Source organism: Heptranchias perlo, chromosome 21, assembly GCF_035084215.1.
Source record: "Heptranchias perlo isolate sHepPer1 chromosome 21, sHepPer1.hap1, whole genome shotgun sequence".
NCBI classification, from domain to species: domain Eukaryota; kingdom Metazoa; phylum Chordata; class Chondrichthyes; order Hexanchiformes; family Hexanchidae; genus Heptranchias; species Heptranchias perlo.
Window position 1 is genome coordinate 31,166,901 of NC_090345.1, and position 23,432 is coordinate 31,190,332.

The 23,432-nt window shown below is 39.5% G+C and overlaps 1 protein-coding gene across 3 annotated transcripts in view; it reads left to right on the top strand.

The window, feature by feature from the left end:
• Positions 1-20,662, top strand: part of pwwp2b (PWWP domain containing 2B) — a 33,678-nt gene extending 13,016 nt beyond the window's left edge. The window contains exon 4 of one of the 3 annotated variants that reach the window (XM_068002416.1): positions 17,116-20,662. The gene's annotated coding sequence lies outside the window, so the exon portion shown is untranslated. Of the gene's footprint in view, positions 1-1,030; positions 1,081-17,115 lie in introns of those variants that run through there. The other 2 variants (XM_068002417.1, XM_068002418.1) reach the window with 2 other exon arrangements.
• Positions 20,663-23,432: the final 2,770 nt, after the last annotated feature.

Genomic DNA, 23,432 nt, shown 5'->3' on the forward strand with positions numbered 1-23,432 from the left:
CCTAATCTATAGTGTCTATAGCTGTAAAATTCTAATCTTGATGCAGTGTGTTTGGATTTAAAATTTGTATTAATGCTGAAGGTTCAGCAGCAGCCAAAGCATGACCAGATTATGTGGATTAGATCTTTGCCGCCACCTCCCTCTTAGGTTGGGGACCTATACTGCCTTAAAAGACATCAATAAACTTGCAGAATGGGTGTGTAATTGGTAAATGAGTTTCAATATAGATAAGTGTGGGGTGGTGCATTTTGGTAGGAAGAATGAGGCCATGTACTGATTGGATAATAAGTCTAAACGGGGTAGAGGAGCAAAGGGATCTAGGGGTGCATATACACATCACTAAATGTCTCAACGCAGGTTAATAAGGCCATTTTTGTTTTAAAAAGCAAACCCGGTACTGTGGTTCCATTCTAGAGGGATGGAATTGAAAAGCAGAAGTTATGGGCCATTGGGCTGAATGACCTGTTTCTTTGCTGTAGATTCTATGTAAAAGGCTAGCAATTTACATAGTGTTTTTGTAATTGAAAGTTCAATACTTATCCCTTACCAGGCCCCCAAATTTTTATTCAGGCTAAGGGCTGCAGGATAGAACATTGTGTCTCGAATAAATTCCTACACTTCCTGATTCTTGTTTACTGGTGACTTCAATAGATAACCGTATACTTGGTGTATTTTTTCCCCTATTGTCTAAAAATAGTATAGTTTTGCCATGTGTGCAGCTGTTCTAAATTCAGAAATGCTGATCTATTCATTTAATTATCTATATAGTGATAGCTCATATAATTTTATCCAATGAGCAGATAAGACTTGTCGACCTGGAAGGGCCCAGCTTTATTCCCTGTGCTGATCTCAGGTGGGCATTACAATTGACCTATGAACCCCTGGATTAGGGAAGGGAAAATCAACAAGTTCACTAGATCACCCAGTTTCTGCTGTGTGTGTGAGACAAGACTGAGTTGAGCTGTACTGTGATGCCCACCACAGTTCAATATTCTACCAATACTTACTTTTTGTTTGCAAACCTTAACAGCATCAGAGGCCACTGACACCCATGGAACTGTACTCAAGCAAGAAGTTGATACCTTCTGAACAGGTGGTGAGAAACATTACAAAAAAAATACTAATTTGCTTGCCATTGTCTAGCTATCCTATTTGGGCTCACTATCAAGAGGACCATGTACCTCATGTCTGCCCAATATTTGTGTGACTCATCTTTGGTAGGCAGATGAATGTAAACTCAGAACGAGGCTGACGATATAAATCAACAAACATTTAAACATGTTTACTAATTAGTGTGCATTTACAATAAATTTGCAAACTTCATTGTCGTCCTTGATGTCAAAGATGGGAATGCTTCTCCAGCGTTACCTCAAACAAAGCTGATTGTTGAAACACTTCTACTTTACAAAACGATATCACAGTTGAGTGGCCCAGTCTTTCCGCAGGCTTCAGACTGACTCTCCTGAGCTCATGTAGCCAAATATTTCACCATTGTACGCTCCCGGCCACCGTGAATCTGAGATGTCTGATAGTTAAGAAGTTGTCCAGCCAGTTGTCAGACACTGATCAAAAGATGAATATGACTCTACATCCTTTTGTTTGTCAGCAAACCAGCCTCCGATGTAATTAATGCCTTTATCCTACCAGATATTCCTGTTGCTTGCAGAAAGCAATATTCACCTTCTGTGCCATGAAAAAGTATTTAATAAGTGCAGCGGGATTGCATTTCAATGTAAGTGTGTAAAAATATAAATGTAAATTCAGTGCTAAGGAATGGAATACTTCCCATATTTTTCAATTACCCATGTCAGTTGTACTATAACCAAGCTCATAAATTCTGTCTCAACACTAACATTACTTGGACTTCAGACAGCTACAGTAGTTTGAATTTTCCCTTTTCTGCAGTAGCCTAGGGTGCTGTGTGTGCACTTTCAAGGCTGATGCACAGTTGCTCATTGAAGTCAATGCCTTCGAGGGATGGAACCTTTTTGGCTCAATGAGTCTCTGCTCTCCTATCCCTGCTCTCCCATTGCAGGATCCAACTGGCAACAACCCTAATGTCGCTACTATACCTGGCATATCTTTCCAAATATTTATCATTTCTTTTGAGTAAACTGCTTCCTAATTAACTTTTTAAATGTCATCTTTCACTAATTTCCATGTCCTCTTAACTTTCCTCCCCTGCTTCATGGAAGATCTACTGTATATGTAGAATAAAAATTGCAGTGATAGAAAAAGGGGGTGAAACATGTAATTAAAGCCTGATGGGCCTCAATGGCACAAGACCGATTCTTTAAATTTTTCATCTTTGTGTAGAAAAGATTGAAGGGTTGTAAGGAATGAGCAAGGTTCAAACGGAGTTTTAAAAACGCAAAAAATTCAAGAGTTCATTCTGTCTGCAGACCAAATGTGAATTTTGTGTAAGTCGGGGTTTCCATACTTGTGCTACCCAATGTAAAGTTCAGAAAAGTTCATGGTTATGTTAATTGATATAGATAGTTAGTGAAAGTAGTTTTTTAGTTTTGTGTAATGTTACCTAAAAGTATTTACTGCTCTGCTTTGCACAGAATTTACTGACATTTCAGTTTGCAGATGATCAGTTTAGATGTTGCAAACACAGTTGCAGTTCATAATTTGAAGAGGAAGCTTTTCCTTCTATTTTTAGTCTCCCTTTTTTCTCTTTGTTTCTTGTTTGATATTTCTAGGCAATGTACCCTAGTGTCAGCCTAGATTATGTGCTGAAGTCTCTGGAGTGTGACTTGAACCCACAGTCTTATCAGTGGTGAGAGTGCGACTACTGAGCCAAGGCTGACACATAGATAGAGAAACTCATCCATTTCCTCTGGTGGGGAAATCCAGAACAAGGAGGCATAATCAAAATTTAGAGCTAGGCCATTAGGAGTGAAATCAGGAAGCACTTTTTCACACAGGCTAGTGGAAATCTGAACTTTTTTTCCTTTCTTTCTCGCCGGCCCCACAGGGCTGTGGATGCCTTGTCAATGAGATTTTTTTGTTGGGTAAGGGTATTGAGGGATATGGAGCAAAGATGGGTAAAAGCAAATGAGGTATAGAATCAGCTATGATCTAAATGAATAAGAACATAAATAGGAGGAGGTCATATGGCCCCTTGAGCCTGCTTCCCCATTCAATACGATCATAGCTGATCATCTACCTCAACTCCACTTTCCAGCCCTATCCCCATATCCCTTGATTCCCTTTGTGTCCAAAAATCTATCTCTCTGTCTTGGATGGTGGAACATGCTTGGGGTTGAATGGCCTACTCCTGTTACTATGTTCCCAATTGATTAATCAGACCCCTCTCGTTACATGAAAATAAGTATTTAGTGCAGTAGTGAGGGAGTGCTGCATTGTCAGGTGGTCTTTCAGCTGAGATGTTAAAATGATGCCCCATCTGCCACCTTTTCTGGTAGACAGAACTTTCCATGACATTACCCTTAAGTGAAACAGGGAGTTCTCCTGGTATCCTGGTCAACTTTCTTCCCTCATTCAACAGATCCAAAAACAGGTTAACTGGCACTTGTATGCTGTTTGTCGAATCATGCCGCAAGCAAAATTGGCTTCTGCATTTGCCTACAAGTAACTGTTCTTTTAAGTTAGTAATTGGTTGTGACACAATTTAGGATGTCCTGAGGATTTGAGGTGCTATATAAATTATTTTTCCCTACTAAACTGCTCTTAATTTGGCCACATTGCTGTCGTAATGGTGCTACATAACATCCTGGGTAAGTTTTTTTTTAAATTCAATGACAGACCATTTTAATGGTCTAATTCTGTTGATGTCTTATTAGCCCAGTTCAACCTGATGGTAACTGGTGCTGTATTGCCTATTGGTGCAGCAGTGTGTGCCAATGTGTTTTTGTTCTTGGTGAGATGTCCCAATCATAGGAGTCTACAATCAGCGAGAGTAGAGCTGACACGAGAAATGATGGGCATGGAGCTGTCTGTCCTGCTAATTAGGTTGTTAAATTTCTGGATTTATTGTCAGCTAGAGAAAGAAAATTAAATGTGTTGGAGCAGTATCACTGGTGCATGTTTTGTGTTGAAATATATTTTGTTAGTCTTGGGACCTATTTACAGCACACCAGAGTACTAGCTTTCATATGTTGGAAGTCAGGTTAGTAATTCTAATTTTATACAATGGCAGATTCAATAAATGCTATTAGATTAAAAATCAATTATTGCACTCCTGTGCAAAATTTTAAACTGAACACTACTGTTGGCAACCTGTTGCCTTTGCTCAACTTAAGTCTGAAACAAGGTTCTATCAACATCATCTATATTCATAGATGCCTATCAAAATACATACCTTATTCTACTTGTAAAGGACTTAATTGCTTGAATCACTTTTTTGTCATTGAATAAACTGGATATTCTCTTACGATAGGAGAAATATCCACACATGGGCCAAAGAGCAGGAAAATGGGATTAGTTATCACTGACATGGGCATGAATCTTATCTAATTGGATGCAGTATTAAGATCTGCTGTGATTAGAGCACTATACAATTTAAGCATGACTTCATATGACCTGTACTCTAGTTTCTTTTGATTTTGTTTTCAATTTTGAGATTTTAAACAGTTGCAAAGATAGTAAATGAGTAGTTGTTGAGTAATGTCAAGCTTGGGTTTGAAAAGACAGAAAATTATAGATGAAAGGGAAGTCTGAGTGAAATAGTCATTGGCAGCATGAAGAACCAAAAGGGTGGTGTCAAGATTTTTCATAGGGTGTGATGGGTGGAAGGGGAGGTTCCTTTTTTCAAAAGAAAAATACAGTACTTGTTGAAAGCAATTATGTGAGCCTATAGCCATTGTAGAAAGACCACTGAAATGGTTTTATGGCTATTTGACTCCAGGTACCTAAACAATAAATACAGAACCTTTTAATCTCTGTTCGACTTATCTTTCTGATCATTTAAATTCTCCTACAGGTTTATTTGTCTAATGAGCCATTACACTATAGTAGAAATGGGTGTGACTGATCTCTTGTATGAAAATGATCAGAATTCAAAGAACATTACAAATCTGTTCACTGGGTTGTTCACTAGATTTAGGAAAAGATTTTTCTACCTGAAAAGCTTTCTAAATAGCACTCATCTCTGATATTCTCCATCGCTTGCAGATTAAGTGCCTAACCAGCATCTGAGAATGTTTGGACTTCATACTATGGGTGCTTTTTGCTATTAATTGTTTCAGGAATGGAAAAAACTTGCGTTGCTAGAGGGTCATGTTTTGGGCTGGGGGATGAATACCTTTTTAACAAGGTGATTAGTCAGCCTAAAATACACCAGAGTCTGTTTCAAAATTTAAGCTGCTTTTTTTCAAATGATTCCTTGATGAAAGCATTTTGATCAATTGCATTCTTTAAATTACAAAGTTCTCCAGACATGCTTGAAACTCGTGTTTATGTAGGTAACAACAACTTGCATTTAATGTAGAAAAACTGCCTAAGGTGCTTCAGAGGCATAATCAAACAAAAATAGATGCCAAGCCACAGGAGATATTAGGGGTGACCAAAAGCTTGGTTAGAGGTGGGTTTTAAGGTGGAGAGGCAGAGTGGTTTAAGGAGGGAGTTAGTGTGTGGTCTCAATGGTGGGGTGAAGGTAGGGCAATGTACAAAAAGCCAGAGTCTAGAACAGTTTTTTGGGGTGGCAGGGTTGAAAGATTGAAGGAGGCTAGAGATGGGGAGGAGCAAGGCCATGAAGGGATTTAAACACTAAGATGAGAATTTTAAATTGGAGGCATTGGTGGCACCAGGAGCCAATGTAGATCAGCACGGACGGGAGGGTGAGTAGGACCTAGTGTGGGATAGGATATGGACAGAGTTTTGGCTGAGCTGAAGCGTACAGAGCGTGGAGGATGGGAGACTTGACTGGAGAGCATTGGAATAGTAGAGTTTGGGCGATTAAAGGCATGGATGAGGGTTTCAGTGGCAAATAGACTGAGGTAGTGGTGAACATGGGGGAATTTAGAGAGTTGGGAGTAGGGAGTCTTTGTGATAGAGAGGTTATGGTGTCTGAAGTTCAGCTTGTGGTCTGATGGGATGCCAAGATTACAAACTGGTCTGATTCAGCCTGAGACAGTGGATGGGGAGGGGGATAGAATTGGTGGTGAGGGTACATGCAGTGACTGCTTCAGTGTTTAGCTGGAGGAAATTGTAGCTCACCCATAACCTGATGTCAGACATGCAGTCTGACAAGGTGGTGGTGGAGGTCGAGCTGGGTGTCGTCTGCATATATGTGAAAGCTGACCCCATGTCTGTGGATGATTTCGCCAAGGGGAGCATGTAAATGAGGAAGAGGAGGTTGAGGAAAGATCTTTTTTAGGGACATTGGAGGTAACTGGGTGGAACGAGAAGCTGTTGCTGCTGATATTTTTGATGGGCAAGAGTGGAACCAAGTGAGGACAGTCCCACTAAACTGGACACAGAGGATGGTGTAGTTGACTATATCAAAGATTGCAGAGTCATCAAGGATAGGACAATGTCATTTTTTATTAGGGCTGTGGCAGGGGCAGAATCCTGATTTGGAGAGTTTCAAACTTGGAGTTGTGGGAAAGATGGGCACAGATTTGGGAAGTGACCTGTTCAAGGATTGGGGAGGATGAGGTGCTAATTTGCAAGGACAGAGGGGCTGGTTTGAGTTTTTTGAAGGGGGGGTAATAGTGGTTTTGAAAGGAAGGGTGACAGTACCTCAGGTGAATGAACCATTTCAGCTCGCACGGGGGCTTGGAAGGAAAGTTGGATGGTCAGCTGTTTAGTGGGAATAGCATTGAGGGAGCAGGAAATGGGTTTTGTGGCCAAGACCAGGGCATGAGAAGAAATGGGGGGGCGGGGGGGGAGAAAGAGGGTTCCAGTTTAGGGCAGAAGTAACCATAGGGGAAGTTTAGCTTGATGGGCATAGGGAAAATAGTTGAAGTATGGTCTCAACTGGGGGGAGAGGTTTAAGGAGACAGTTAGTAGTGGAGGAGTGAAGCTAGGGGGCTATCATTACTCTCCAGATGATCCTGGATTAGTGGCTGATTTTGGTAGCGGAGAGTGAGGCCAGTGGCACTTCATATGAGGTTTAGCTAGATCTAGTGATGGAGGGCTAAACCAATTGTGTGCCAGTTATGCTCAAATTTGTGCCCCTTGGACTTTAGTGAAGAATGGGGTCCATACCAGAGGATCAACCAGAATATTGGTTTACTCCCAGGTATTGGGAGTAAAGGTATTGATGGGGACAATGGTATCAAAGTTGGACATGAGGGGGTGGTGGAGTGGATGGATAGCTGTAGAAGTAAGGAGGTGAATTGAGGGCCAAAGGCTAAACATAAGTACGTAGAACAGAACTTTGCCCTGAGCAAAGATCTTCTGACTGGATCAAAAGCAAAATACTGCAGACACTGGAAATCTGGCAAAAAAAAAAGCGCAGAAAATGTTGGAAATACAAGCCAGGCACCATCAGCGGAGAAAGAAAGAGTTAACATTTCAGGTCGATGACCCTTCGTCAGAACTGAAAGTCCAGTTCTGACTAACATTTCTGACCAATATTTCCAATGTTTTCTGTTTTGTTTTCTTCTGACTGGAATAGAATTCTATTAATCACATGCACTTTGTGTCCACAAACTTCCTGTCGTCAGGATTTTTTGTAATGCTTTCATATCAACATTTTAACTTTGAAACTGTATATGGGAATGACCAGTGTAAATAATTTGTTCATTGGTTCAACAAACAGTCACATCAAAATGCTTTTTTTTTAATAAAGATAGACAAAATGTTGAACCACTTTTAAAAATTTATAGGCCCATAGCGCTTTGTCTCCATCTTGCCAATTTTTCAGTGGCTCTGGGCTGGAAATCTGTTTTAGACATGCTTCACTGTGAGCAAATCACAGCCACATTTTCTACCATTTTTCCCGATTTTGAACATTTCGATGTAGGCCCCAAAGCTCAGCGGAGGGACAAAGAAAATGTTGCTGATAACCAGGCCTTTGCTGTGATTGACAAGCATTGATTTGCACAGGTCGCAGGTGAGGGTAAGAAATTTTAGAATGTTTTAACTGGCAACTTTTAGACTGGGTTAAGCCAGTGAAACTCATCTAATAGTGTACTAATTGCATTTAAGGCAGCATGTAGAGACAGGACCAAGCTGATAATGGGGACATTAGTGCCATGGATGCTTAGTCATTCAAAAGGGACTACAGTCAGGTTGGGGAGGAGACTTGACAGTTGGAACTGCAGTCTGTAGAGAGGGAGGGCCATTTGGATCACATTCTCTGGCCCCCACCCACGCTTGGGGCACATGAAAGCCTAGACTGCATTCCCAGTGATGTCAAAATCACTGAACACCTCCCCCCAGTGCCCCTGGGCTGCCCCCAAAGCTAATGACCTAGGTAATACTATTTGGCGTAACACTCATGACTCACCGTGAGCAATGCCACAGGAAATTAGCTAGTCATTTTATTTTAAATGCAAATGTTTCAGTTTCGAAATGTAGGTAAGGAGGGACTAGATTACGTGTAGAAGAAAGTGGCGCTAATGCGAGCAAATATTGTGGGTGCCAAATTAGGTATATTGACTACCTATGTCTTTTTCATTATCCCAAGTTTAAATATATATTTTAATCAATGTTTACACTGGGATAAAATACATGTGGAACAGAACACGTATGCCTGTAACTTTTCACGGGTCTGAGCACAAAAGAATTTAATGCCTTAAAGGCTGCCCCAATTAGTTGGTTATTACGTTAAGTCCTGGCAATGTGCTGTAAAATAAGGCCGAATTATATTATGTCTATCAATCACCTAACTTCTGCAGAAGCATTGTGAAAGGGAACTTTCCTACATTACAACCGTGACTACACTTCAAAAATACTTCATTGGCTGTAAAGCGCTTTGGGACATCCTGAGGTCGTGAAAAGTGCTATATAAATGCAAGTCGGTCTGTCGATCAGCCATACTATTATCTACTGCAACAAACAGCTGGCAATGTAAACAGCGACTTTGAATCCTGAAGCTGTGGAAAGGTATGAAAATGGGTGACAACAATGGAAATGTCTGGTTCAAAAACGTACTCGTTTTTGTCTCATTTATTCAGACCTCATGATCAGGACTGCTATTTTTGCATTGGAAGGTAGATGTGTAGGACAAGGCCATGAACAGTGCTCCAAATCATGTGCAAACAGCTTGCATGTATTTGTAATTTTTTTTTATAAAGAGGCACTAGTAGGGAATTGCTAACTGAATTCATTGAGTTCTCCATACATGAGAAGTGGAGCAGTAGCCAAAAGTAATTACTAGGCTCACGTGTTGCCACGGCTGCTGTCTGCACTCTTCCCCTCTCCCCTTCCCCCAAGCCAAAGGCTTTTCCAGGTACTGTACTGGGAAAAACACTGCAGTACCCCAGTGGCATCATGTCTCCTTTTATAAACTTCCTAGGCCCTGGAGTTGGGGGAAAAATTGTGAATACAGCAGTATTGTGATGCATCTTTTGAGTTTTTATGTTTGTTATTAATAGTGACTGAGTGAGTATGCGTGAGTGGTGAATAAATTCTTGCTTCAGTTTAAACCAATAAATTTACTTCTGTTCATCTGTAAAATGGCTTTTGTGATGGACAAACAATAAGTGTTTTTAACTCCCTTTTTGTATCTTGAATACCTTTCCAAAGTGTATAGAAACTTACTGACCACCTGAAGGTCTGTGTTCTAGGAATATTTGAAGCATGTTCTGTGAATCAAGCCAAGAATATACAAACAAACAAGCTCGTTAATGATTACAATTTAATTTGCCTGGGAAAGCTTCATATGGTGGAGAGAAGAGAAGTTGCATGAGTGATTGGAATAGCCATTGGGGTGTGGGGGGGTTGTGTGGTTGGTAACTGTATATGGGTGTGTGTGGTGGGGTGGGGGGGGCGGTGTGTGTGCTCCCTCGTTTGGGGGGGGGGGGAGGAACAAACTTTCCAGGACTAGCCACTCAGCTACAGTAATGCATCTAATTGATCCTTGTGTGTAGGTGAAGAGCTATGTTGCCATTGCCTTCCCAAGTCTTTAATGATAGATGTTAACTAGTGATTCTAATGTAGAATATCGTACTTTTGCAATGTTATAAATGTATTTTTGTGAAACTTTAAAGAATGTAACTATTTGATCGGTCCCTCCAAAAGTCTTGTTATTTTGAGTGTATAAAGGATTACAACAGATTTGATAGAGGTGTTGAGAATCATGACTGATTTTGACACAGTAAATAAGGAGAAACTGTTTCCAGTGGCAGAAGGGTCGGTAACCAGAGGGGACAGATTTAAGGTGATCGGCAGAAGAGCCAGAGGTGACAGGAAACATTTTTTTACGCAGCAAGTTGTAATGATCTGGAATGCACTGCTTGAAAGGATGGTAGAAGCAGATTCAATAGTAACTTTCAAAAGGGAATTGGATAAATACTTGAAGGGAAAATATTTGCAGTTATGGGGAAAGAGCAGGGGAATGGGACTTCTGGAAAGCTCTTTCAAAGGGTTGGTAGAGGAACGATGGACCAAATGGTCGCCTCCTGTGTTGTACCTAATATATCTAATTACATTTTGTTATTGCTGTAATGCCTTGCTTAGAGATGTGTGGTTCAAGGACCGACACTTGGGTTCTTTTATCATGTTTTTGTTACAGCTGGTGCAGGAAGACCTAATTCTGAGTACTCCCAGATTCCATTTGCCTATATGCTTCAACTTGCTTTTTCGTTTGGAGAATTCTGCTAAAGTTGGTTGAGGCAGTTGGAGTTTGGATTTCACATTTTTTGTACCCTTTTTATGTTTTCATTAGGCTTCTGGATGCTTGCCTTCTAGTACTGTTTAAAATCAGTTATCTTTTTTGTATAATTTTCCAAGACAAATGCTGTTTTCATTAAGTGCAGCAGTGTATACCAGGCATAAAAACAGTGGTGCTGTAGTTATACACTGTTCTGTTAATGTTGCAAAACTCTCAACTTTAAAAGTTGCCAAAAAGTCAATTGGGAGCTCCATATACCGGCAGAATCTTTTTGCTTAAATTGTATGAAGGGACATACCGTATCTGGTGAGAATGATAGTCATCACCATGATTTACAAACAATCTTGAGTGAATTGGAGAGGATTCTGTGTTTCTGGTTTGTCACATTTTAGTGTGAAAGTTTTTTTGCATGTTAAAACATCTTATCTGTAGAAACCTGTTATTCCAATAGCCACTTTTTAATCCAACTACTTTTCCCTCCTTTTTTGAAACCAACCAAAGGATGTTGAAAAGGATAAAAGGCATTCAAGTTATCCTAGACTTATAAGCTGATTATTCTCTTATATTTTTGGATACATTTGTTTGCATAATACTGTTAAGCTTGAGATTTTAGTGCTGTTACTATAATTAGCCATCTTTACCATTTTAAGGTTGTATATCCCAGTTATATAGAGAAAATGTTCAGATTTATGAAACAACAATTAGTAGAAATAAGGGGTTATATGTATTGATGGAGAGATTTTCATGTGACCTAATTTTGTATAGCCTGGAGAAACATTCTCTTGTAGTCTACTATAAGTAAAGCCTGTTACTACAGTTGATGGTGCTCCTTGATATGCCTTCACAAATGGAGATCTGATTAATGCCCAGCTCTAGTACGTATTCCAGTTACTTATATATCTGGTAGGTCACATTGGTTTCATGCCATCGTGTGTTTGTTCTCGTTGTCTAATCTGGTAGTGGACTCTGAATTTTTTTTGCTGCATCTGTTCAATTGTGCCATCCTTTTTTGGTATGCATTGCAGCTCAATTGTAATTAGCGTTTTTAACGACTTTTTTTTGTCCTCTCATCCACATGGGTAAAACATTAAAATGAGTGTTCGTTGTGGAGTTGGCCCATGGAGAACATCCAGCATAACTGGGTCTTTTCTAATAATCTGGATTTTATATGCTGATTCTAGATTATGGCACCTAGTTTCAGAATAATTAATTAGTGATTAAGAGCTGACTAGTAAGTGAAGTTCTTGCTGTACACATGTGCTTAGAGCAAGTTTTGTCTAAGCCTTTCATCAATGGGCTGCTTTTCTTGGTCACCATCAAGTTGAACAGGGGTTTTGCAAGGATTTGATGTGAGGAATGGGATGGGCCGATGGATCACTGCTAGGTTGAAGCAATGCTCAAAGGAACTATCCAAATCAAATTTGAGCCTTACTGCTGTGATCTAAGTTTCAGACATTTTTTATTTTGATCACCAGTGACTGTTAAAGTCTGGCCATTAGATGTCGTATGCTTTTTTTGGAGAACCACAGCACTAGGAAGAAATGGGATGTTGTTGGACGTTGAATCCTTTCCCATATTTCAGTGCTGAAGTTACCAGTGCCAGTTCAGTAATTTTTTTACTATTATGTCTCTAGGTTTTTGTATTTCTTTCATCCTGCTCTGCCCCACACCAAAAAACCACCATAAGCATGAGAAGTGATGTCAGCCTGACTGCATATCTGCTAATTCCTGATTATTGACGAGGCTGTTACCTGCTAGACTTCAGGATGGTACAGGTGTAATGCTGGCATTTTGATTTTGTTCTGTTTTGGGTCCTGGGCAGAAATATACTTTATCCTGCACTGAATTCTATTTCTCCGCTGGCTTCTGGGCTTTACTGTGACCTCCACCTTCACTACTGAGGCTATCCTACGCTGCACTGCCTCGACTCCAGTACTTGGCCTTCTCCTTTTGGACTCAGTTTGTGCTGTTCTACTGGGACTTTTTACTCTACTCTAGCTCTGTTATGTCCCTGCTGACTCATATCCTGCTCTGGATTCTACTCATGCTGCTGAATGAACCCTGCTTTGCTGCTATCTGCTTGCTTCCTGTGGCTGCTGACTGCTCCACTCATCCTTTAGAACTTTTCCATCACCCTTCACTGGACTGGGTTAACCTAGCTCCTCGAGCTCCTGTTGCTGCTATTCCTTGGAGCAGCTTTCTCATCTGTACTGATCCTGTGGATTTACCCTTCACATCCTGAACAGCTTGCTCTTTTTATTACTTGGTGCCTAAGCTTTTCTTTCACTGCTCCTCGCTCTGCTGGTCCACCAGATCCACGAGTGCATGCTGCTTAACACCTGAGGTTACTTCATTCCTTCATTGGATCCTGGAATCAACCTCTTCTGACTTTGACTAACTCTCCAGTCCACTTCTGCCCTTTGATTCCACTGGACAAACTGCACTGTGGCACTCCGCCCACCCCTCCTCCTAAAAAGGGTCCATAACTGATGCTCCAACCTATCTAAAAGTCAACTTCATCTCGTCACAATTCCCCAGACTTTTCAGCTGTTTCATTTTTTTTAATCCTGTCTGCCCACTAAATGACCAACCAACTTTGTCTCCCTGTTTCAAAACCCTAATCAAAAACCCACTCTTAATCCCCTCTGTACTTGCAAACTATTTCCCTTTCTTCTCCCACAACTTTTGTCTCTAATAATCAGCTTTCTGCCCCAACCAAAGTCACAAACAACATTCTGGCTGTGACCATGGTTCATTTTGTCCTTGATCTCTCCACAGCCTTTCACATGGATGACTGCACTGTCCATTGTCCAGCTTGGTGGGACTGCCCCCTTGGTTCCATTCATTCCTATCTGTGCCAAAGAAAGCATCTCCAGCAATGGAGATCTTCCAGCTCATGCCCCATTCTCATCTACATGCTGCCCCCGGCAACATCATCTGGAGGCATGGGGTCAGCTTCCAAATGTATGCTAACGGCACCCAGCTTTACTGGTCCACCATATGTCTCTCCACTGCCTCTACTGTCACTGCTTTTCCAACATCTAGTCTTGGATGAGTTGTAATTTCCTCCATCTACACATGGGAAGACCGAAGCATCATCACTGGCCCTGGGCCACAAATTCAGACTCCATCCTCCTCCCTTGCCACTCTTTCTCTAAACCAGACTGTCACAACTTTGATGTCCTATTTGACCTTGAACTGAGCTTCAGACCTGATAGCCTCTCCATCACAAGGTCTGCCAGTGTTAAAGGTACTATATCAATTTTGAATGTTGCTGCTACAACTGGGGTTTTAATTAAGAGAAAAATCTGAACTTGGTAAGTTTCTTCAAGTTTATGGTTTAGAATTTAACCTGAAAGTTCAGGAGCAAACCCCCTTTAGTGCACTTTTTTTGTTTTACACCCCTCCTCCATTGCTAAGTTGTCCTGTTATTTCCTGGTCAAAATCAAGGTAAGGTGGCAGTCTATGGTGGGAATTTTATTGGTGCATTTGTACCATTTTTTTTATATAACTGATCTGCCAGCCTGAGTTTATACTGCTGTAAGTCTTTTTGTAGTTAAATCTAAAAAAAATAATTTATATTTTACATCAGTTGAAGGGTCAACAACCCAGGCCTTAAAGTGGGTGTTTTGATTTGTGAAAGAATGATGAATATTTTTCTGCTGCTTTTCTTTCACTAATTTATTTAGTATTTCTTTTTATCTCCATTTTTGCTCTTGCCCATCAGTCATACCACTTAGTGTTCAGATTAAAATCACTCCAAGACTTGAGGCTAATGGTTTTGCAGTAGAAATCGATACTTTACTTTAATTAGGCCAGTACCACATTCTAAGCAGAAGTTCTTGTGTATCTTATACTTGGGAGAATGTCTTGCTTTTATAAGGGATGAACAAGTTTTGCAGTGCAATGTATTTGGCCTTGCATGTTTTTAAGACAGTGCCCATTGACCTGCTGTTAACTAAAACATTGCTAAGTATGTAGTTGTTCATTAGCATCTCTGCCTGCAGATAAATCTTCCAGGTTTCCTCCTAATTCTGTTCCTACTTTTACTTGGCCCTTGGGTTTCCAGATAGTGATTTGAAATAACGCTTTGCACTACAGAGAGGAAATGGTTAGTTAGTCGTCATTATGCCTTCTGCTCACAGGTAGAGTTTCCCTACTGCAACTTCCCAACCAAAGAAATTTGTGACTGCAAGAGTCTTCTGTGTAGAGGGGTCACATCAACTGACGCTTACCACAGAGTTCAGTTAGATCTAAATGTTCAGTAAACACTGGATACAATATGAGATGTGCTGATGAGGCTCCATGTTGATTTTCATACTATTTAGTATTGGAAGGGATTTTAATTTTTAAGTTGTGCAAATTATTGGGTAAACTTTTTCATGTGTATAAGCTCACTTTTTATTGAAAGCCTTTTTTCATTTTTGTGTCATTTTCACTCTTGACACGGGCTGTTTACAGAGGGCTATAAGTAAATTATTCATTCGACGGCCATTCAGACAGACACTTACTGTCTAGCCAGGTTGATTGGTTTGGTTTCCGAAGGGATTTATGTGCATAGTTGCCATAGAAAATGAATGTGGTTAAGCTGAAGTATTTTGCTTCACTGGAGATGTCTCTGTCACAGAGTATAATTTTGCACCTATACCTTCTTCCAAACCACAACGTGATGAATTTTGAACATTTCATTTAGAAAATTGCAATTTTGCTAATGAAATGTTTACAGTCTTCAGTATTTTAGACTTGCTTTTTATATACAAAATGAGCACAGAAGGGTCTAAGTTTAAAAAATCTTTCAAAATCTAGGCAAATGCAGGGTTTTGGAAACACACTTCTCAAGGGTATTATGTTTTAATGATTAGGTGACTAGAATGGCACACTACGCCAGATATTTGGACAGTGCCTTATACAGCAACTATATAACGTCTTTAGGTTTGTACTGTGTAATTAGCTGTTTTCTGGATAGCTAAGGACTGTACTGATATTTGAATTGATATATCTGCTGTAGCCCCAAGACCTCTTTGTGATCAACATGCTATACCATTGTTTTATTTAACATAAACTCCATCTTTTGGTTCCTTGTTTCCATACTAATTTGTTTTACATTTATCCATATTGAGCTGTATCTGTCACTGATGGGCCCAGTTGCCTATGAGATCTAAACCCTTTTTGAAGCATTATTTGTCCTAGCAGGTAGATATTCGGTATCTACCTGCAAACTATCACTTAATATATCCTCTTCCAAGTAATTCATATACGTCGAAAATAGCAGCAATCCCAGAATTAACCCCTTGGTGTCTTGCTGAGACCCTCCTATCCACTTTGAAGTCCCTATTTATGGTTCCCTGCTTCCTGTTTGTGCTGGATGGAAAACTGGCTTCAATGCATTACTTATCTTTTGATCTTTAGACATTTTATTGTTAGTGTGAAAGGTTAGTTAAATGTGATCTTCCTTTCTTGAATCTATGCTGACTGCTTTAATGGTTATGCTTATCGAAGTGTTCATTCAGAAATGTATCTTAAAAGCCTTTCCTTCAGTTAATGCTAATTTTACTGGTCTACAGTTTCCATGTTGTTTCTCTAGGCTTTTTCAATAGTGTTATGAAAACTGGAATCTCTCAAATTTATTGAACTTGCACCCATAACACAGGAGATGGAACCTAATACAAGTGTAAGTTGTCAGAAGCAGGCACTTGAACCTCTTTCAGATGAGACATTAAACCAAAGCACTGTTCATCCTCAGATGGATGCAAAAAATCCCATGGCACTTTTTAAAAGAGCAGAGTAATTCTCCTGCTGTCCTGGCCGGTGTTTTTTCCAAAGCAGTCCTAAAACAGATGCTAACATTCTTTAAATGCTGTATGAACAAGATCATCAATAGTACATATTTACTAAAGTTTAATTAATTGAGGATATTACATCTTTAGAGCATTGTATTGCCGTCAGATGCTGTATATTGATCAAAGACTCTAGACTCTGGTTGTCTTTGTCATCAGTTTTCTTTAGTGGCCCATAGAAGTGTTGGAAGTTGTTTCGAGCTGCTGATTTAAAAAAAAATAATGTTTAATTGATCAGCAAACTCATCGCATTCTACTGTTATAAATGCCCTGGTATTTTTTTTTAAAAGGTTGGAAGGGTTTGGATTTGTCTAGCATCTTTTTATTAGGTGTCTCGGTGTCCCAAAATGAATTACTGTCAAGTCACCATTACAGAAGCATTTGCTGTGCACATCTGTGTAATATAATTAGCTTTTTATAATGTCAAAATCCAGTAGCTGAAATGTGTTTCTGCTGTGCAACTACTCGTTCTTGCAACCTTCTTTAATCAGCCTGTGATGCAGTAATTCTCCTTTCTTTTTTTTTAAGATAGCCGAAGATCAGGGGGAAAAAATGAGTGGATATCCTTCCTATGTTTTAAATGGCTATGAACTTCAGCCAGTGCTCCCTTGGAGAACTTTGTATGCCATTTACATGGCTATCGGATCCTGGTGAATTCTGACGAGTTATCTTGGAGAAGCTGAAGGACTGGGCTTGAGCTGTGACATGCAAGAGTAAAGGACCGAGCAGAAAGAAGTCTGACATTTTTTTTGGCTCTTATGGTTTTTGACTCATGGTTGTGATGTAGCCCATATTCTGGGTGGACAGTGAATAGTATAATTTGGAATGTAGCTATTTAAGTCACTACTTTCATTGTCTAAGACATGTTTCAATCTAAATAAAATTACTGCAAAAAAAATCCAGGTAATGGGGGTGAGTAATGGATAAAGACCAGAGGGCCTTTTTTATTTTGATTCATAAATGATTTTTTAAAATTATGTAGTGCAGTAGTTTTAATACAGTGAGTATAAAATGTCTTTAAATACTATTGCCCATTTGTCTCAATGATTGCATGGCATATTGGGCATTGTTTGCAATTTCATTAGCATTTAGCAGCATATGATTATCACAGTGCACTAGATGCAAGGCTTGCAAAAGGCTTATGTTACCTCTTCCTCCAGTAGCACTGACTGGACATGTTCCTAATGCACAAGTTGTGCTAAAATAATTCCATGGTACAATAAATCTGAAGATGAAATTGTAACATTAGTGATTCTCCTGTAAATTTATAATGAAAGATCCAAGTTGCTAGGTGGCACCCATATTGAGCAACATTGGATGTTGTCCCTTTCATTTGACACAAAGCAATATAATGGGTTATACAGAAGAATCATGGGTGGCATTAACCTGTGTTTCTAATTACAATATCTTCTTCCAGCGTAGCAATTAAGGTTGGTGTTAATGGTGGCTAGCTGTAATATATGTTGTGCACAAACTGAGAAAACCATGATATCAAGTTAATTTTTGATGTGCTATTAACTGGACATCATGTAACCAGACTGTCCTGGAGGATTTAAAGTGTAGTCTAGGACACTGTAAATCAATTGACCTGCTCTAGGTGCTTTGTTCTACCATTATATTTTCACTCCTAGTACTATTCTGTGCATGAAGTTTACCAAAAACTGAAGTGCTTCCATAGAAATGAACCAAAATTATTTAACGAATAGAGGAAAGTGAAATTTAAAGAAAATCATGCCATAATTAAGATTATTTGCATAATGATATCTGACTTGTTGAACAGGTTAACAGCTTTGTGGAGTGCATTGTTTTTGTCTTTTTTAAATGGTAGGTGTCTCAAGTATGCATTATAAATCTTGTGTAGTGGAGCTCACTAACTGAGTCCATGTCCTTTTTTAAAGAAACAGTGAATGGTCCCATAATAACTGTTCAAACGGCAATACCTGCATGCTTACCAGGGTGTCTTTTACCCTGTTTTATGCTTTAGAACTGTCTTTAGTGCACTTCCACAATATGCCAGTTGGTAAGTGCACCTCTTTGCAATATTGAGCCATACACATCAGGAGGGGCCCTAGGTTTGTGCCTGATTTTAGCCAGGGTAACATTAACTGTACAGTGAGACATGGTGGCCATGGCTTGGAGGAGTGAAAATTGGGTCCTGTTTCTAACTGCTGTCCATTTGATCCTGCTGCAAGATACTTGTGTGCAGATATCAAACAAGGACCAAATTGGGCTCAGTTGAAATGCATCCTCCAGTTGAATAGCGCATGTAAAGGATGGACACTTGAGGTCCTGGAGGTTGCTGGTGCCCTGCGGAACTGTACCGAAACATGAGTTGGTGCCTTTAAAAAGGAAAAGGCGAATCAGAACTAGGAGGGGGGAGAAAGTAGCGGTTATTTTGTATGGAACTTCTTTGTGTATGATCGTGAAAGATGTGGTCCAGTAATTACATGTGTGGAGCTAGTGGATCCGCAACCATTTTTCTCCATGATTTCACTGGAACTCAGTATCATAATATTGCACGAAGGGGTGTTCTAGATACAATGTTTGCTTCTAGGCTTCCTCTAAACCATAATGAGCATTAGAAAAAAAATGTGGGCAGATGACCTGTTCCTAACACTTAGGATTATGAGATAATTCGATTTGTCTTGTCAAACTCGAGTTTATATATCTAGGGAGCCAGAAGACACTTGTCCGAAAATGCTTCCCCAGTGCTCCTCCTATTTTTGTTGCAAAATTACATTTTGAGTTTGAGGTATGTAACAAAACCTGAATGATCAGTCGTACAAATGTATTTAAAATTGCTGATCATCAGTGTACATGACTTGTGATTTATATATTTTGTAAACCTGTTCCTGTACAAGTCTTAGTCCTTTTGCCTTTTTCATCTTGTAATTGTTTGCAGTACCTTCTGAGAAGGAATATGTTAAAGATTTCTCATTGCAGTATCAATTATAACAAAAAGTGACTGACTTGTTTCTTTAACCTATCTTTAGTACTGAGCAGCTTCAAAAAATGGCTCAGCACATTCATACTTCTGGTAAAACCACTCTCTCTTGTGCAAAGTGGTTTTAGCAGAAAAAAACCCATGGCTGTTGGTAGCTTGAGTGGATAACTCTTCCGTTCTCCTCTTGTGCTACTAGAGCAGCTTTGGGAGCCTTTTTAAATTTAAAGCCTGCATGTACAAAGGTTTTTCCTACCAATAATTTCCCCAATTGTTCATAAAACTCTGTACAGATGATCAATGCAGAAGGTGCCTTCCTACCTATACAGGGACAGTTTCAGCCAGTCTGGCTGCTGCCAACCAGATGTCTTTGTTTTCAATGAAGCCACTGTTTAGTGGTGTGGAGACAAAAGACTGGACTTCCATGTGCATCTGTGAAAATAAGACCCACCCTGCTATGTTGAAAGCCAACAAATTATAGTACCAATCTGCTGCCATTTGAATAGTTAATTTTTTTTTTAAAAGGTAGAACATTTGTGAGGAAAATTGAATCCTGAGGTAAAGCTCTGTTTCCTGCTCATTGACAGTTTTATTTACTTGCACATTGAAAGATGAAGAGTTCCACTGTATTAAAATATGCTGTGACATTAAGATGGTCAAAGCTACTGCAGGTCCTATTTGGGGTTTTTTTGTGTGTGTGTGTGTGGGGCTCTCGACGGTTATAGACAAAGTCTCAAATCCTACACTTGCGATAGCCTGAGCAAACTAAATGGATTTAGGTAAGATGCAGGTATTAAAAGACTCTCTGGAATCATTAACAAGCTGTGACGCATAAGGTACAGCATCGAACCTCAACTTCAGTGACCCTGCACTGAAAATGTCAGTCTTAAATTGGATTTGATTTCCTGGGTAGTAAACTGCAGTGAATGGTAATAGTTTATATACTGTACAGGAGAAATTTTATTTTGTGATTGTATCAGTTAATTTTAAAATGTGCTCTGCTGTACTTGTAAATGCTAGTGAATTGTATTCAGTCCCTGTATGACTTGCTTTTCCACTGTACAAACTGCTGATATATTGGGAGTTGCATCAGCAAGGTAAAAAGCTAATCAGCAATAAAGTCTATTGAAAAACTTTGCATTTCATTCCTTTTGTGACACTGGCATTGTATCTGAATTATGATGGCTGCAACAAAGCAAATTTTTGAAACGGGATTTCTGTTGTGTAAAATCTTTGCATCATACACCATTCAATAACTTAACTGGGGCAAGAGAGGGGGAGGAGGAAGCCCAGAGGATACCTGATTAAATTTCACAAAAATGATTTGGCCATCTGAAATGTCTGGAGATTTGTCAATTAATGGTCTATATTTAACAATCTGAGCATTGAATTGGATAGTTAAGCCACTGACTATCTGATCACAATTTTTCCAATTCTGTGCTATGCTTGCTTCAGGAATTTTATTCAATAGGAAATAATGGGACATGGTTTGGTATACAAGTTGGCTTTTTTTGTTGTATACTCAGGAAGGCATAGTTTCCTGTCACTCCCTTCACTTGTAAAAAGTCAATTTAGCAAAAAAAAATGATGTTTTTATCTGGATTTTTAAACAGTGTTCCCTTATGTATGCTCAGTTGCAAAGCTGATTTAATGGAGAAAGGCAATGTAAAAGTGGTCTACTGCATAGTAGATGTGCTTTTAAATGGAGCAAGAAGACCCAAAATTTACTAGGCCAAAGGTATTCTGGTTATTGCTGGAGTTGGAAGTAGTTCCTTTTGTGAGCGATTCGCTTTTACTTTAAGTGCTGCGCCACACTAGGTGAAATTAAACACCAGGATGAAAAGGACATTGGCACACTCTTGTCCTTTTAACAGACAGTTGAAGAACTAGTTGGACTACTTTCTGTTTCACCTTTTGTGAAATATGCCACCCATTGGTCATGTCTACACTGGATATTGCCAATAAGGCTACCTCGCACAAAATGTTGCACTAAAAATTATTGTCAGGTGATTACTTAAAATGAAAGACCATGGCAAGACGCCAAATATGTTTTAGTTTAGTTTCACTTGTAAATTTTTTTAGATAAATTATGATGCATAGTTTTGATAAATATTAATGACCTGGACTTGAGTATAATTTCAAAGTTGGCAGATATGAAACTGAAAAATGTAAACAGTGAGGAGGATAGTAGTAGACTTCAGGAGGGCATAGACAGACTGATGTGCAAACACATGGCAGATGCAATTTAACGCAGGGAAGTGTGAAGTGAGATTTTGATGGGAAGAATGAGGAGAGACAATATAAACTAAATGGTAGAATTTTAAAGTGGGTATACGTACACAAATCTTTGAAGGTGGCAGTACAGGTTGAGAAGGCTTCATACAGAGGCATAGAGTATGCAAGCAAGGAAGTTATGCTAAACAATTATAAATCACTTGGTAGGCCACAGCTGGATTATTGTCCAATTCTGGGCACCACACGTTAGGAAGGATGTCAAGTCCGTAGAGGATGCAGAGGTGATTTAATAGGATTGCGGGACTTCAGTTACGTGGAGAGACTGGAGAAGCTGGGGTTATTCTTAGAGCAGAGAAGGTTAAGGGTGATGTAATAGAATCATGGGTTTTGATAGAGTAAATTTGACTGTTTCCAGTGGTAGAAGGGTCAGTAACCAGAGGGCATAGATTTAAGGTAATTAGCAAAAGAACCAGTGGCAAGATGAGTTTTTTTTAATGCAGCGAGTTATGATCTGGAATGCACTGCCTAAAAGGATGGTGGAAACAGATTCAATAATCCCTTTCATAAGGGAATTGGATAAATGCTTGAAGGGAGAAAAATTTGCAGGGCTATGGGGAAAGGGCAAGGGATTGGGACTAAATGGATAGCTCGATGGACTGAGTGACCACGTGCTGTATCATTCTATGATTCTATAAAATATTTGGAAAGAGATTCTGCCCAAAGCCAGTAAACCTAAACAATTTTAGAAAGATAGGATTTGACCACAAAACATAGAATTTTAAAGAATGGAGATAATAAATCTATTGACTTTGCTCATCTCAGTATTGCCATGTAGTTTTAAGGAGTCAGTGCAATTGCACAGGTGATTTAGGAGACTGCTTCAATAACCACGGCCACAAACATAAGCTATGGGTTCCAAAACACAGTGGGGACTTAGCATCTATCAGAATTCTATTCTGGCCCCTAATGCTGTTGGTATATTTCAGTTTTAGCGATGTGGCATGCTATAAAAATGCATGTAACACTTGGGGTTGTAACAGAGCCCATAATCAAAAGACTATCTTGCAGTGTGAAACCTGCCTTTTATTGACTTGTTAGCAAGAACTCGGGCGGCCTCCTGTACTGTTGTTCTATCTTGTACTGATAAAACTGATGTTGGCTCTTTTCATTCAGTTTGCAGAAAATACGCTCGCAGTGCAGGATGCAAATAAATCACACTGGCAAAACATCTGAACGTATGTATAGAATTCTCCTCCATAGGGGAGTAGTGGGTATAATTAAATGATTCCCACGTGTACTATTGCACAAATGGTGCTGGTCCTGCACTGGCAAGTACAATAGAACGATTCAAGATTTCTCATGTGATCTTGTCAGGAGTTAGCTTCATTGATTTGTATTTATGCAGTATTTTGTTTCAGTGATATATTTCTTCTGGTCAGCAAAACTGAAGCCAATCTCTTTGAATCCAGAACAAGGGGGCATAATCTTAAAATTGGAGTGAGGTCATTTAGGAGTGAACTGAGGAAGCACTTTTTCCCCACAAAGATAATTAAGATCTGGAATTTTTTTTTACCTCAAAGACTGGATGCTTGGTCAATCGAAATTTTCAAGGCTGAGATAGATAAGATTTTTGTTAGGTAAAGGTATCAAGGGATATGAAGTTGAGGTA